General features: G+C 41.5%; 1 protein-coding gene across 1 annotated transcript in view; it reads right to left on the minus strand.

Moving 5' to 3' along the window:
• LOC124717054 (4-coumarate--CoA ligase 2-like) overlaps nt 1-11,300 on the minus strand; it is a 269,113-nt gene extending 257,813 nt beyond the window's left edge. The window contains exon 1 of the mRNA XM_047243732.1: nt 11,185-11,300. The gene's annotated coding sequence lies outside the window, so the exon portion shown is untranslated. The remainder of the gene's footprint in view (nt 1-11,184) is intronic.
• Between the last annotated feature and the right edge of the window lie 5,556 nt (nt 11,301-16,856).

The raw sequence follows: 16,856 nt of genomic DNA on the forward strand, positions 1-16,856 counted from the left end.
AAAGACCTCAAATTGGCATACATAAGAACAACACCAAAAATACAACGGGAGAGCAATATGTAAGAAACTGTCCACGCAACCTGCCTCTGATGATGCCTTGCACAAAATAAAGGCGAAACGCGTACGGCACTAAAATTGTGTTTTATTCAGTTGCTGTCACACGGTCCATAAGTAAAAATTATCAATATACCGTAATACTACCGAAAATTATCTTTAAAGCGACTTCAACAAGTTCCAGTACAAACTACTGTTACATCAGTTAGTTTCTTCGAGAAAGCACGGTGTGTCAGATGAGTCTCTGTTTACCCACATGCTTGACATGCCCCAGCAGATTTCTGTCGTTGTGTCGCTTTCAATCCATGTCAGTCTGTCCTGTGTAACTCTCTCCATTCCTATGCAACTTACAACCAAGCCAGCGTGCTTACTGTTCTCCAGTCCAGGTCTCCCACTACAGTTTTTGCCATACAATTCCGTCGCTTGCCAAACTGGTGACTCCTTGATTCCTCATGATGAATCCTATATACAGATTCCTTCTTTTAGTAAGGTTGTGCCATAAATTTCTTTTCTCCCCAGTCCGGTTCTGTATGTCGTCATTAATTACTGGTTCTACGCATCTAATCTTCAGCATTCTTCTGTCGCAGTATATTTCAGAAACTTCTCTTGCCCTTTTCTCTGGACTCTTTATTGTCCACGTTTCACTTCTGTGAAAGGCTATACTGTTGTGGATTGGCAAGACAGCCAACCCACGATGAGGAAGCCGAAAGGCACGCGTTTAAGCTCACGCAGGCTGGCGTGAGGTTTGGAACAGGACACGGAAATGAGACTAGTAAAAAACGTAGGTAGCTTCTGGAATACTTAACTTTAATCCATAACTGGTGAACATCGCTCTTGACGGTACATGTTTTACAGCATCAAATGGCTCTGAGCACTATGGGACTCAACATCTTAGGTCATAAGTCCTTTACAGCATCAATAGTAACTGGTAATGGCGCCTTACTAGGTCGTAGCAAATGACGTAGCTGAAGGCTAAGCTAACTATCGTCTCGGCAAATGAGAGCGTAATTTGTCAGTGAACCATCGCTAGCAAAGTCAGCTGTACAACTGGGGCGAGTGCTAGGAAGTCTCTCTAGACCTGCCGTGTGGCGGCGCTCGGTCTGCAATCACTGATAGTGGCGACACGCGGGTCCGACGTATACTAACGGACCGCGGCCGATTTAAAGGCTACCACCTAGCAAGTGTGGTGTCTGGCGGTGACACCACATATACATTCGACAAATACCGTTAGAAACGACTTCCTAACACTTAAATATCAGGTTGCTGCAAAAGTTCACAGCGTTTTTTCTTTTCACATGTCGGAATTCTGGCGCTATGGGTTTATTTATCGATATTTTTATTTGTAGTTCACTGTTGCTATTTGAGTCTACTCATTTGCAGATAATGGGTGGATCTGAGAAAGCTACAAGTGGAGATATCGGATCATTTCCGACATGTTCCCCAGAGGTGCGACAGCAGCGAAGGCAGCCAGAAACATTTACGCCCTGTATGGGGATAATGTCATTGGACAGAGCATGGCAGGAAAATGGTTTTCTCGTTTTGAGGATGATCGTTTTGATATTAGTGACTCTCCACGTTCAGCAAGACCTTCGGGGTTTGAGGAATATCGTTTAAACGGACTGTTGCACAATGATGCACGTCAGTTACTCGGCGACTGGCAAATGTGATGAGTTGTCATCATTCCGCTTTCCTGCGACATTTGCATGCAGTGGGGAGGGTTCAAAAGTCGGGTGAATAGGTACCACATGCTCTAAGCCAGTATCACAGAAGCCAGCGGGAGGCCATGTCTGCTTCTCTGCATGCTCGTCCCTAATTGGCTCGTGAACAATACAGACCATTCCTGCCCTGTATCGTTATTGGTGACGAGAAATGGTGTCTTTATGCTAACATAACGAAAACAAAGGAGTGGTTGAGGCCATTCAAGGCAGCGACTCTCCGTATAAAGATCTGCTCGCATCCACAAAAGATAACGTTATGCATCTGGTAGAACAGCGAGAGTTTGGTATAGGCCCTACTACGATATAGAGGGTCTATACAAGGGCAATGTACTTGAGGACAATATTATGGAAATGGAAGATGATGTAGATGAAGATGAAATGGGAGATGCGATACTGTGTGAAGAGTTTGACAGAGCACTGAAAGACCCGAGTCGAAACAAGGCCCCGGGAGTAGACTACTTTCCATTAGAACTACTGACGGCCTTGGGAGAGCCAGTCATGACAAAACTCTACCATCTGGTGAGCAAGATGTATGAGACAGGTGAAATACCCTCAGACTTCAAGAAGAGTATAATAATTCCAATCCCAAAGAAAGCAGGTGTTCACAGATGTGAAAATTACCGAACTATCAGTTTAATAAGTCACAGCTGCAAAATACTAACGCGAATTCTTTACAGACGAATGGAATAACTGGTAGGAACCGACCTCGGGGAAGATCAGTTTGGATTCCGTAGAAATGTTGGAACACGTGAGGCAATACTGACCCTACGACTTATCTTAGTAGAAAGATTGAGGAAAGGCAAACCTACGTTTCTAGCATTTGTAGACTTGGAAAAAGCTTTTGACAATGTTGACTGGAATACTCTCTTTCAAATTCTAAATGTGGTAGGGGTAAAATACAGGGAGCGTAAGGCTATTTACAGTTTGTACAGAAACCAGATAGCAGTTCTAAGAGTCGAGGGGCACGAAAGGGAAGCATTGATTGGGAAGGGAGTGAGACAGGGTTGTAGCCTCTCCTCGATGTTATTCAACCTGTATATTGAGCAAAGGAAACAAAAGAAAAATTCGGAGTAGGTATTAAAATCCATGGAGAAGAAATAAAAACGTTGAGGTTCGCCGATGCCATTGTAATTCTGTCAGAGACAGCAAAGAACTTGGAAGAGCAGTTGAACGGAATGGACAGTGTCTTGAAAGGAGGATATAAGATGAGCATCAACAAAAGCAAAACGAGGATAATGGAATGTAGTCGAATTAAGTGGCCTGATGCTGAAGGAATTAGATTAGGAAATGAGATACTTAAAGTAGTAAAGGAGTTTTGCTTTTTGGGGAGCAAAATAACTGATGATGGTCGAAGTAGAGAGGATATAAAATGTAGACTGGCAATGGCAAGGAAAGCGTTTCTGAAGAAGAGAAATTTGTTAACATCGAGTATAGATTTAAGTGTCAGGAGGTAGTTTCTGAAAGTATTTGTATGGAGTGTAGCCATGTATGGAAGTGAAACATGGACGATAAATAGTTTGGACAAGAAGAGAATAGAAGCTTTCGAAATGAAAGAAAGAAAAAAGTGGTCATTTTTTTTTAATCTCATTTTGGTCTATATTGTTCGTTGTATATGTTCGAGGCGGACGTCGCATGACATCCGTTCAAGTTGTTCCTTCAGCCGTTCACTCATTTTCTCATTTTTTTTTTTTTTTTTTTTTTTTTGTTACAGAGGGTAGCTAAACCTCCGACCGAATAGGCTGAGCTACCGTACCGGCGACCACTCAGCTACCGGCGGCGGACGCCACCAGAATAAGATAAGGATATTAATAAATTAAAATAGTACTAGCATACTATAAACGATGAACTTCTCTGATAGGCTCGATAATGCGGAACGCTGACTGTGCACGACTGCAGAGCCAAAGTTACTGCCTCTGGTCTAAGACAGTAGCATTGCAGTAAGAGAGCGCTTGGCGCACAGTTGTAGGTAGCTGTCTGTGAGAGAAAGAGGATGGAATAGGAGTTTTGGCGGTGTGCTGTGTGAAGCCACCAAGTGTTAGATTAATTTAGGTATGTCAATATGGTTGAACTTGGAAGCAGAAGTCTTCATACAAGCAAGGTAGAGATGTTAAATAATTATTATTTCTGTTTTTGCCAGCGCGTTAGTATAGATGAGTTGGCTGATAATTTGTGATTGTTGAGTGACCCCAGAAAGTACGTAAACCGTTTTTTAAAAAGGCTAGTTAGGTATTTCAATTTCACTTTCGTATTGTTTTTAATAATTTTAACAGAGCTGTATGTAATTTGATGATTTGCATTTATGTTGGATTAGTGAAGTTAGATAATACTTGCTGTTTAAATCTAATTGTTTGTGAATCCATTATTAGTAACGTAATTTCAATTGTCAGATGTTTTTGAAAAGCCAAAATTTACCTGCAGTATAATTTTGCTAAAAAAAAAACTCAGTGTTAGTAACTCACCACCATCAGGATCGCCTCCCTGTCCAGGTTACATATTTTTTTAAAGAAGTTGGGTTTTCGTAAATGTTTTCGTTTATCAGTCAAAAGACTTTCATGTGCATCTCAAAGTATTAGGGCCAGCATTGCACACTGATGAGCCTGTAGCTAGCATTTACATTTTTTTTTTTTATGAGGGACCAGAATATATCGCGTTCCACCGTTGCTGCTCTACAGGTAAGACAATTTAATTTATTTGTTAGGTCCACAGGGACCAAAGTTATCAGTTCTGAACAGCGCCAGATGATTCAGTGTCTAAGGGGTTGTATGTATTTTGCAGTGACTGTATTTCTTTATTGGGATTGGGAGTTGCAGTGTCCAATCAATTCGTGTAAAGTTTTGCCAACAATAACACAGAGTTAAGCACACCACTTGTGCTTACAACACGCAACACAATTCGAGTTCAGTACTTATTCCACTTACCAGACAACCAACGTAATCGTAAAGTTATTTTCTTTTATATATATATATATATATATATATATATATATATATATTTCTCTCCACCTCTCTGCGGAAATAATAGTAGTTAGATATTTTTTGGCACAACGCAATTTACTAACTTGTACAAAATTCCTTCCACAGTTCATCGGCATTCTTATGCTCCACCTTGTTTTCTTTCATTGAATTGAGTGTTGAAATTTTGTCTTTGGGTTTGTACTCTGTATTTAATATGACGCCGCGCAAAAGTGTCAAGTTTCCGGCGCGTAATCTGACAATTAGAGATACCGAAATAGACGATTTTCCTATTATTGACAACAGTGTTGAGAATGACAGTAACCACACTATAATCATCTTGTGGTGCAGTTCTTCTTGTTGTCTCCGTGCTTGCTAAGAAAATGGGATGAGAAGTTCCGCCTTATGCAAGACACCAAAAGAAAAAAGGTGTCTTGCATAAGGCGGAACTTCTCATCCCAGTAACCACACTGCTTCGCAACAGTTGCAAAGCACCACAGAAGACGTGAGTTCCGCTTCCCAGAGTAATGTACAGTTTCCTGACGGTATGATATTCCCTGATTTACCATCTGCTCAGACTGTCGATTCCGGCATAGCGGAATGCTTTAAGACATGAATGTAGTGAAACATATAAAAAGCTTACAGATGAAATACAGTCAGTTAATGAAAGAATAGATCAACAAGACACTCGGTCAGATGCACGTCTTAAAGTGCATGTTGGCGCTTGTATAGCTTCCGTTACAGAAGTTGCCACGTCGCAACCCCACATTCTATTGAAAATTTTATCGACAACACCGAGCAATATTTTACTGAGGAATTAACCATGACCTCTATTAAGCACCATGAAATTGTCAGTTTTTCCTCCAACGCTACCGTCAGCAACAGCAGTTTGATAATCACCGGAAACATTAATGAACCAATTGTGCCTACCAAATCTGATGAAGCTTTCTCACGTCAGAAATTTCATTACATTTCATTGATACCAACGACAATACCGTCTGGAGTGACTCACATGACCGCTCTGTTGAGCCACTCACGCAGTCTGTAACAGTTAATTGTGAAGTTACCAAGCCACATATTAAGCATGATAACACTGACAGTAAAGAAGTTTTCTGTCAGCCGATAAATGGCACACACAACGGCGCCTGTTGTCATGAAAACCTTCCCGTTCACACCACTGCTTTCCGCCTCATTGTGTGCAAACACTTCTGCTTCAGTCAACCTTTGTGCTGACGAATGCTATTTCCCACCGATCGATTTGCAAACCAGATCCATACAGCAAAATCAATTTTCAACGAATAACTTTTATTTCCCCCAGATTAATGATGCGAACAATCAAACATCAGACGGTACATTCAGTCTCAACACAGAACAGAGTTGTTTCCTTCCGTGACGCATACCAGAAATATTAGATTGTCATTGCGTCACAACGCTAAATTTTTTGAAGAACAAGACGATTTCCCTTACACTCAATCTTTGAATTGTGCAACTAATACAACGCAAAATCAAACTACGTATACCAGTCACAGCCCACTGAAATACTTAGCAGTCCATTCTCAGAATCAAAATTTTTCTAACAACACTTCTGTTCGGTCTACTATTGCTGCGGATTTCTATGAAATCACGCAATATATCACCATTCCGTTTATCTCTTTCAAAGCAGCTACGTATAATCATGACAACCTACAGTCAGAACGATATAAAGTCCATTACTACAGAAAATAAAACACAGCAACTTCGTGGAAGTCACATTCAGAATTTCAGCAAGGATGCAGATTTTATTTTGAGCAAACAATTTTACTATCGACGATAAGCCAGCTCAATCTGATGTCACAGCCCGTAGGAATGATGGCCACAACAGTTCGAATTTATTTCACAACCCACTTCTAATACTAACGAACAGCACATTCGCTCTGGTTACGTTAGAGAACTACAACTGGCAGCAGCTTTCATAAAAAAAATTATCTTCTGGCACAGATGACCTTAAACTGTCAAGTAACATTTGTGATATTTCAGATAAGATTTGTGAAACCGCTTAGAATAATACTTTCAGCACCAGTACAGAAAAGCCTATGCCACGGAAGTGGCGTTTTGGGAGACATATTCGGAAGACCAGTATATATGCAGAGATCATTTGGTGTGAAAGAATTTTATTATTTAAGATCAATCAGTTCTATCTAACGAGACAGCCCGTCTGGATAATGCCAAAATCGGTAACAAATTATTTTCTCTACAGTCTACGCAAGAGGAAGAACATATTTTATATTCAATTCACCGTTTATTTAATACAAGCAAACACACAGATTCCGTTATGTCGACCGCACACAGTCATCCTACACAAACTGAAAACATCTCTGATAACCCTGAGACTCCTCCAATGTTACAAATTATTCAAGGTCAAGGTCAATCGGTAGTACAGCCTATTGAAAACATAGAGGCCACAAGCAGACAAACTATGATATCTGCAGCAGGTAAGCGCCATGCAGTCCTTGAAACCAGCAGCGGCCGCACATCGGCACGCCACAGCTTACTTCAAAGCAATGTAGAGCTACGCCGACCAAAACAAAACTCTTCTCAGCATATATCAAGCCCACCGATATCAAAGTTACTTCCTTTTTCTCGCAATGCCACTCTGATTTAACAGCAGTGCCTAGAACCTACGAGATTAATCGCCAAATCATCAACAGCAAATCAGTCCACAATAAAATCACCAGAGCTGAATACCGTCAGCACCAAACTGTCAAGCAGATGTATTTGAAAAATTTGATTTCCAATATTAAGCAAATCTACATTCATCTCAAAAATATTATGCCAAGCCAAACACAGAGCTGGATCAATTATATTGCACTACGTAAATACAACATATCAGATTCTGTTATCACTGAAGTTACTTTTTTCACCTTTTTGATTTCCTGGACTACGACGTTACACACGATTTTGACACTGATACACTAAATTTGTCTATATTTTTACGTGTTTTGTAGCTCTGTAACGCCTGAATGATACGTACTGAATTTCCATTTCCACCATATAGCAATAATGAGAAACCACTGAAATACCAATAAGGTAAGTTTTGGCGCCAAGGATACGACAGCGATTATGAACGAAATTATACGCACGCTTATTTCAGTAGAAGAATTTGAAAAGGAAATTTTACGGCATTTATTCTACGAAACTGCAACAGCCTTGCCGCAGTGGATGCACTTCCTCTGATCAGATAGAATATTTAATGTTGACGTAGGTAGAAATGGTCATGTTCCACTACCTAACCTTTGCTACCTTCTCATGCACTCAATTACCCGGTCTTCTACCCCTTTTCATGGTATTGGAGAAATTTACTACTGGTTTTTATACTTAAGTGACTATATATGTCGTTTGGTTCTCAGAAGAATCTCTACTATGAAGAGCAGTGATGATGCTGGTCATCACATTACTGACATTATGTTAATCGCCAACTATGGTTGTTGGACATTTGTTGCCGAATACCTCTTGTACCTCGGCACATGACTGAGGAAAATAATATGCTCAGATGTCTTGGTACACTGAATGCAATCCATATTGATTGTTGAACCTGCACAAAGCAAAAAGAAATGGACTTTATGATGCAGTCACTCAACATGCTCATAGGCTTCAGCCATGACTCTTCCTTTCCCTTGCCTAATCCTATGCCATTATCTTGATGCACAGGATTGTATATTCATTCTGCTTTACATGATTCATTTTTCAGCAACCTTGTTCACAAGACAATTTACTCATATTATAACCAGATTATGATTCATTCAAATTTGTTAAACCCCGCTGGAGAGTTGTGAAAGGAATCTACTGGGGCACACTTGTGTGTGGCACCAGAATAAGATAAGAATATTAATAAATTAAAATGGAACTAGTATGCTACAAACAATGAATGTCTCTGATAGGCTCAATAATGCGTATCGCTGACTGTGCCTGACCAAAGAGCCAAAGCTACTGCTTCTGGCCTGAGATAATATTGGAGTAAGAGTAGGTAGCTGCCTGTGAGGGAAAGACGATGGAGTAGGCAGTTTTTGTGGTGTGCTGTGTGAAGCCACCACGTGCTAGATTAATTTAGGTATGTCATTATTGTTTAACTCGGAAGCAGAAGTCTTCATGCAAGCAAAATAAAGATATTAAATAATTATGATTTCTGTTTTTGACAGCACATTAGTATAGATGAGTTGGCTAATAATTTTAATTGTCGAGTAACTCCAGAATGTATGTAAACGTTTTGATAAAAGGGCTAGTTAGATATTTCACTTTTGTAATGTTTTTAATATTTTTTAACAGAGCTGTATGTAATTTGATGATTTGCGTTATGTTGGATTAGTGAAACTAGATAATACTTGCTGTTTAAATATCATTGTTTGTGAATCAATTGTGAGTAATGTAATTTAAAGTGTCAGAGGTTTTTGAAAAGCCAAACTTAACTTGCAATAAAAGTTTGCTAAAAAAAACTCAGTTTTAGTCATTCACCACAATCAGTACCGCCTTCCTGTTTAGGTCATATATTTTTTAAAGAAGTTGGATTTTCTTAAATGTTGTCGTTTATCAGCCAAAAGAATTTCATGTGCATTTCAAAGTGCTACGGTCAGCATTGCACACTGCTCAGCCTGTGGCTAGCATTTCTATATATAAGAGAGACCAGAAAACGTCGCATTCCACCGTTGCTGCTTTGCTCTAGAGGTAAGACAGTTTAATTTATTTGTTAGATGCACAGGTACCAAAGTTATCAGTTTTTAACAGGGCAATGTGTTTTGCATTGACTGTATTTCTTTATTGGTATTGGGAGTTGCATTGCCCGAAGTTTTGCTAACAACAACACAGAGTAAACACACCACTTGCACTTACAACACGCAACACGACAATTCGAGTTCAGTACTTATTCCACAGATCACACATTCAATCAACGTGATCGTAAAGTTATTGTCATTTTTTACAGAACTTTACACTGTTAGCACGACAACTCTATGCAAACTCTGCTGCTCTCGGTCGTTAAGTGAAGGCTGTCGGCCACTGGATTGTCCATGGGGAGAGACAATGCGTTAAATGTGGTATTCTCGCCACACTCTTGACACCGTGGGTCTCGGAATATTGAATTCCACTACGAATCCCGAAATGGAATGTCCCATGCGCCTAGCTCCAACTAGCACTCAGGTTTCAAAATCTGTTAATTCCAGTCGTGTGGTGCGGTCATAATCACGTCGGAAACCTTTTCGCTTGAATCACCTGAGTACAGTTGACAGCTGTGACAATGCACTGCCCTTTTATACCATGTCTACGCGATACTACAGCCGTCTGTATATGTAAATAACGCTATCTCACTACCTTTATCACCTCAGTTTAATTCCGGAGATATGATGCTTTCTATGTGGGAGTTCGATTGTGTAAATAATCAGGATAGTGGCGATTACTGGTAGTTATTATCCATGAAAATTTTTTAGCAAATTACTGTAGTTTGTTTATTTGTGTTGTGAACATAGTCCCTCGTAGTCAGCGCGTACACAACTTTCCCACTAGAGCGTGCCCTGCTAAGCACAACAGCGCAGGCGCAGTGCTCGTCCGTCTCCGCACTACGAGATGGCGCTGCCTTAGAGACGGACCAAATTCTGCTTCCGCCGATCCGCATATTAATATGTAACGCAGCCTATGAGATCGCTGCTAACGTAGAACCTTTTCTCCTCGCGGATCACACTCGTGCAGTGATACATGAACGTGCGAGGTATTATAACGAGTGTACAGACCTTCGATTAGTCAGTCTGCATTAGTCTGCATTTGTCTGCATCAGTCTGTACCAGTCTGCATTAGTTTGTACCAGTCTATAGTCAAGTTTCAGTCTGCGCCTAATAAGATTACCATATTCCTGTACATAGCCATGAAGATAAATGAATAGACACTTTGTCAAGTATCAGAGATATGTGAGAATAAGATTAACGTACCAAGACCAAAGGAACCTCAGATTTTCAATTGTAAACAGCATCCAGAATCAAGTTACATAATGTCTATGCTTTTTATTGTTTTAATAAATGTGCGTGAAAATTAATCAAGTTCTGTTTAAAGTTGGCCACCGTCAATCTGCTACTCTAAGCGTGCAAGTGGCATTTCTATCGTCTGACCTAACTGCGGAGGTTAAACACGCCACGATGAGACCACGAGACATATTTCTGACGCTCGCCTACTTCGTTAGAGCGACAAGTCAAATAATCTGATGATGTGTGTACCGAAGGTCTTACAGTATGCACACCACAATTTGTCATTGTTCAATTTACTTACCGACTGTCGGACACACACTGCCCTAAAACCTGCTTCCAGGTAGCTGAGCTGCCAGTGTTTACTCTCCAGCAGTGTCAGCCGTCCTGACCGACAACAGCATTTCGCTCATCGAGCAGTCATCATTTACGAGCGATTGGACTCACAGTAGTCAGCCGTAACTTTAGGGTGAGACTGACCTTTCGTTGAGAGGAACTCGTCCGAGAGCTGTTGGCGACTGCTAGGTGAAGTGGTGCTGCCCGGCGCTGCCCTGTGGGAGGGACAGGTGTGTGTCAGCTCTGCGCGCTCGCCCACTGCCGACTCCGGACTGCCGACAGCTAGAGAGCCCCCACATCGCGTTGGATCAGCTGCCGCGCGTCAGAAGTGCAAGGTCCGGGCAGCCGCAACCACTGCGGTACTTCCTGTGTACCGACGCGGCGTGCGCTCACAGCTTCTGGTGCTCTAACCAGGGGAGACCGTGTGGGGTCCTGCGCACTCGTCTCATATAGGGTGCCTAAGGGATACTGCGTTCTCGGAATGCTATACAACAACTGAAGCAAATCACATTAATAGTTTTTATTATAATTAAGAAGACCGAACTATCAGTTTAATAAGTCACAGCTGCAAAATACTAACGCGAATTCTTTACAGACGAATGGAAAAACTGGTAGAAGCCGACCACGGGGAAGATCAGTTTGGATTCCGAAGAAATGTTGCAACACTTGAGGCAGTACTGACCCTACGACTTATCTTACAAGGGAACCTCCCCATCGCACCCCCCTCAGATTTAGTTATAAGTTGGCACAGTGGATAGGCCTTGAAAAACTGAACACAGATCACTCGAGAAAACAGGAAGAAGTTGTGTGGAACTATGAAAAAAATAAGCAAAATATACAAACTGAGTAGTCTATGCGCAAGATATGCAACATCAAGAACAGTGTGAGCTCAGGAGCGCCGTGGTTCCGTGGTTAGCGTGAGCAGCTACGGAACCAGAGATTCTTGGTTCAAGTCTTCCTTCCAGGGCAAAGTTTAATTTTTTATACAGCCTATACAGGACAGAAGGATCAGGCATTGTATAATTTTAGTGTGGGAGTAGACGTGATTACTGTTCCTCTAGGTTGTACACCTCTTGTGCAACCGTTAGATGTGTTTGGTTTTCGGCAAGTGAAATACAGTGTGAAAAGGTTCTATGATTTTGCGAAGCTGCACAGAGCAGTATTGTTTACGTGATGGTGTGTCAATTATCAAAGTTCAGGCACTCACACACAATCAACTTCGCTCTCCAAAATTCCAGGACATGTTCAGATTTGCTTGGACATATGCAGGATTTGACGGTCTACACACGGAAAAATTTGAAAACGTTAAAAACATGTTTTTTGACAGAGCACATGGAAAATTGTGCGACTGTGAAACTGTTGCATTCATTTGTTGCAGTTTATGTGACAAACTCTTATGTTTTCATCACTTTTTTGGGAGTGATTATTGTGGTGTCACAGCCAGACACCACACTTGCTAGGTGGTAGCTTTTAAATCGGCCGCGGTCCATTAGTATACGTCGGACCCGGGTGTCGCCACTGTCAGTGATAGCAGACCGAGCGCCACCACACGGCAGGTCTAGAGAGACGTACTGGCACTCGGCCCAGTTGTACAGCCGACGTTAATAGCAATGGTTCACTGACAATTATGCTCTCATTTGCCGAGACTATAGTTAGCATAGCCTTCAGCTACGTCATTTGCTACGACCTAGCAAGGCGCCATTTATCCTTTGCTATGTATCTAATGAAGCATGTACAGTAACGAGAGATGTTCACCAATTGTGGATTAAAGTTAAGTATTCAAGCAACTACGTACTTTAATTACTAGACTCAACTCCTTTAACTGTTCCAGACCTCACGACAGTTTGCGTGAGCTTAACAGCGTGCATTTCGGCCTCCTCAAGCAACACGGTGTTGGCACTTATGCCAACACCTCAATTATCACATCCACAAGAAAACCTAAATCGGGCAAGGTAGAAGAATCTTTTTACCCACTCGCCAAGTGGGCAAGTTAAGTGGGTCGACAACATATTCCTGTCATGTGACGCACATGCCGTACAGAATACATCAGACGTGTTTTCCTGTGGAGGACTCGGTTGACCTATGACCTTGCGATCAAATGTTTTCGGTTCCCATTGGAGAGGCCCGTCCTTTCGTCTACTAATCGCACGGTTTTGCGGTGCGGTCGAAAAACACAGACACTAAACTTGTTACAGTGAACAGAGACGTCAATGAACGAACGGACAGATCATAACTTTGCGAAAATAAAAAAGGTAAACTTTTCACTCGAGGGAAGACTTGAGCCAAGGACCTCTCGATCTGCAGCTGCTCACGCTAGCCACGGGACCATGGAGCCCATGAGCTCATACTCTCCTTGATGTTGCAAATCTTGCGCATGGACTACTCAGTTTGTATATTTTGCTTATTTTTTCATAGTTCCACACAACTTCTTCCTGTTTTCTCGATTGATCTGTGTTCAGTTTTTCAAGGCCTATCCACTGTGCCAACTTATAACTAAATCTGATGGGGGTGCGATGGGGAGGTTCCCTTGTTAGAAGAAAGGTTAAGGAAAGGCAAACCTACGTTTCTAGCATTTGTAGACTCAGAGAAAGCTTTTGACAATGTTGACTGGAATACTCTCTTTCATACAGGGAGCGAAAATTGCACAGACAGCAGATGGCAGTTATAAGAGTCGAGGGGTATGAAAGGGAAGCAGTGATTGGGAAGGGAGTGAGACAGGGTTGTAGCCTATCCCCGATTTTATTCAATCTGTATATTGAGCAAGCAATAAAGGAAACAAAAGAAAAGTTCGGAGTAGGTATTAAAATCCATGAAGAAGAAATAAAAACTTTGAGGTTCGCCGATGACATTGTAATTCTGTCAGAGACAGCAAAGGACTTGGAAGAGCAGTTGAACGGAATGGAGGGTATAAGATGAACGTCAACAAAAGCAAAACGAGGATAATGGAATGTAGTCGAATTAAGTCGGGTGATGCTGAGGGTATTAGATTAGGAAATGAGACACTTAAAGTAGTAAAGGAGTTTTGCTATTTGGGGAGCAAAATAACTGATGATGGTCGAAGTAGAGAGGATATAAAATGTAGACTGGCAATGGCAAGGAAAGCGTTTCTAAAGAAGAGAAATTTGTTAACGTCGAGTATAGATTTAAGTGTCAGGAAGTCTGAAAGTATTTGTATGGAGTGTAGCCATGTATGGAAGTGAAACGTGGACGATAAATAGTTTAGACAAGAAGAGAATAGAAGCTTTCGAAATGTTGTGCTACAGAAGAATGCTGAAGATTAGATGGGTAGATCACATAACTAATGAGGAGGTATTGAATAGAATTGGGGAGAAGGGGAGTTTGTGGCACAACTTGACTAGAAGAAGGGATCGGTTGGTAGGACATGTTCTGAGGCATCGATGGATCACCAATTTAGTACTGGAGGGCAGTGTGGAGGGTAAAAATCGTAGAGGGAGACCAAGAGATGAATACACTAAGCAGATTCAGAAGGATGTAGGCTGCAGTAAGTACTGGGAGATGATGAAGCTTGCACAGGATAGAGTAGCATGGAGAGCTATATCAAACCAGTCTCAGGACTGAAGACTACATGTCGGCCGCGGTGGTCTAGCGGTTCTAGGCGCTCAGTCCGGAACCGCGCGACTGCTACGGTCGCAGGTTCGAATCCTGCCTCGGGCATGGATGTGTGTGATGTACTTAGGTTAGTTAGGTTTAAGTAGTTCTAAGTTCTAGGGGACTGATGCCCACAGATGTTAAGTCCCATAGTGCTCAGAGCCATTTGAACCATTTTTTTGAAGACCACAACAACAACAACAACAAGAAGATTGACAATACTTAATTTTGAATTTACAACGGTGTCGCAAGCGGTGGGCGACATGCGAACAGTCAATGTCTTTTGTTACATGCAAGGTCTATGTAAGCAATGGATATCGCTTGTGGTTACTGCGGAACAGACCTGACTCAGTGTCCCGCCGATCTGCACGAACTTCCTCATAAACAAAGCCAAACGCGATGATTGGTCAGTAGCCGTAGCACAGACGCACTAGGTCTTACTTATGTATTAGATATCTTATGAAGAATTTACATCAAATGAAACTTTAAGATATTCGAATGTATTAAAAGTCATCAAAGTTTCCTTTAATCACACTTAAGCTATGTAATTTTTATTTTTAAAAATTGTGTATAGTCACAGTCTCTGGACTGATGTTCTCTGATTGTCGCGCTGTTAATACGCACCATGAAAATGGCAGAGACTGCTTCCTGCTCCGTATTGAAACACACTTAAAAACTGCCCAGAAATAGGTGGGTTATTCTTAATGTTTTTCATTCATTTACAGAAAAAAATCGACTTTGAAGCTTTCTGAGGGACTGCATTTCGTACATTCAACATCTCAGCGCGTCAGCAATCGTTGGTTAATATATTAAAAAACTAAAAACCCGCCTCGATTGCGGAAAAAGCACCTAGTGTTAAGTGTTAACCATGGATTCGGCGTAGATAACTACAACTTCTTCAGAACAACAATAAAACTCACAAGTGCCTACGAAGACCTTTGTCAATGATTAAAAGAACACCATAGGTATACATTTATAAACGAAAAAAAAGGAAAACACAAACAGTACATATGTACAAAGTCAAAACCACTACTTAACTTAATGGTGTACGCTCCACCTCACACCGGCCCATGTTCGATGGGCCATGACCCGCCATAAACTGCAGCTACAAATGGTCGCTCACTTACACGCCTGACCCACTACCTATGCACATGAGCAAGACAAGGGAAGTTACTTGAATGCGCATGCGCATACGAATACGAGAAAGTTCCTACATACGCAGCATAGCCTTGTGCAAACGTCTCATGCGCCGAACCCTCCAGTTAACATCGAGTTACTTCATGCCAAGGTTAAGGGCTTAAAACTGGATGTTTTCGAGGAAATGCAGATCTTTAAGCATCTGCAACATGCCCAAGACAATATCCTTAATGACGAACTCCTACTAAGAAATAGAAAATTTTTGGAAGGTTACGTGCCTTTACTTTGTTCTTCATACTTGTAAATCTGACGATCTGGGGATTTTCACATGCGTGCGCTGATTGGCGAGCTGTTCATCTTCTTTCTTTTTATCCTCATTTTCGTTTTACGATGAAGGTGATTTTAGCCCGTTGAACACCTCACGTTTTATCCCTATATCTTTACTACCACGACGTCTTTAGATTATGTCCCCTCAGCGCCCCCCCCCCCTCCCCCCCAGGCTTTAGGTATAGTTTTTAAGAGATCCTCCTGTTGTCATCGGTAGCTTCATATATAAGTTCCTTTACTAGCATAAGCAACCGTATGCGGTTATTTTTAGGTTTCATCTTCTATTTAGCTCGTCTCTTGTTCTATCCATTCCATTTTTTGTTATACGTTGATTCACAGTTGGGAATATATGGGCTATTTAGCCCCGACCCATGTATTAACTTTCTCGTATTCGTATGCGCACGCGCATTCAAGTGACTTCCTTTGTCTTGCGCATGTACATAGGTATCGGGTCAGGCTTGTATGTGAGCGACCATTTGTAGCTGCAGTTTATGGCGGGTCATGGCCCATCGAACATAGGCCGGTGTGAGGTGGAGCGTACACCATTGAGTTAAGTAGTGGTTTTGACTTCGTACATATGTACTGTTTGTGTTTTCCTTTTCTTTTTCGTTTATAAATGTATAGCTATGGTGTTCTTTTAATCATTGACAAAAGTCTTCTTAGGCACTTGTGAGTTTTATTGTTGTTCTGAAGAAGGTGTAGTTATCTACGCCGAATCCTGGGTTAACACTTAACATTAGGTG

Source organism: Schistocerca piceifrons, chromosome 9 (genome assembly GCF_021461385.2).
Source record: "Schistocerca piceifrons isolate TAMUIC-IGC-003096 chromosome 9, iqSchPice1.1, whole genome shotgun sequence".
NCBI lineage: Eukaryota > Metazoa > Arthropoda > Insecta > Orthoptera > Acrididae > Schistocerca > Schistocerca piceifrons.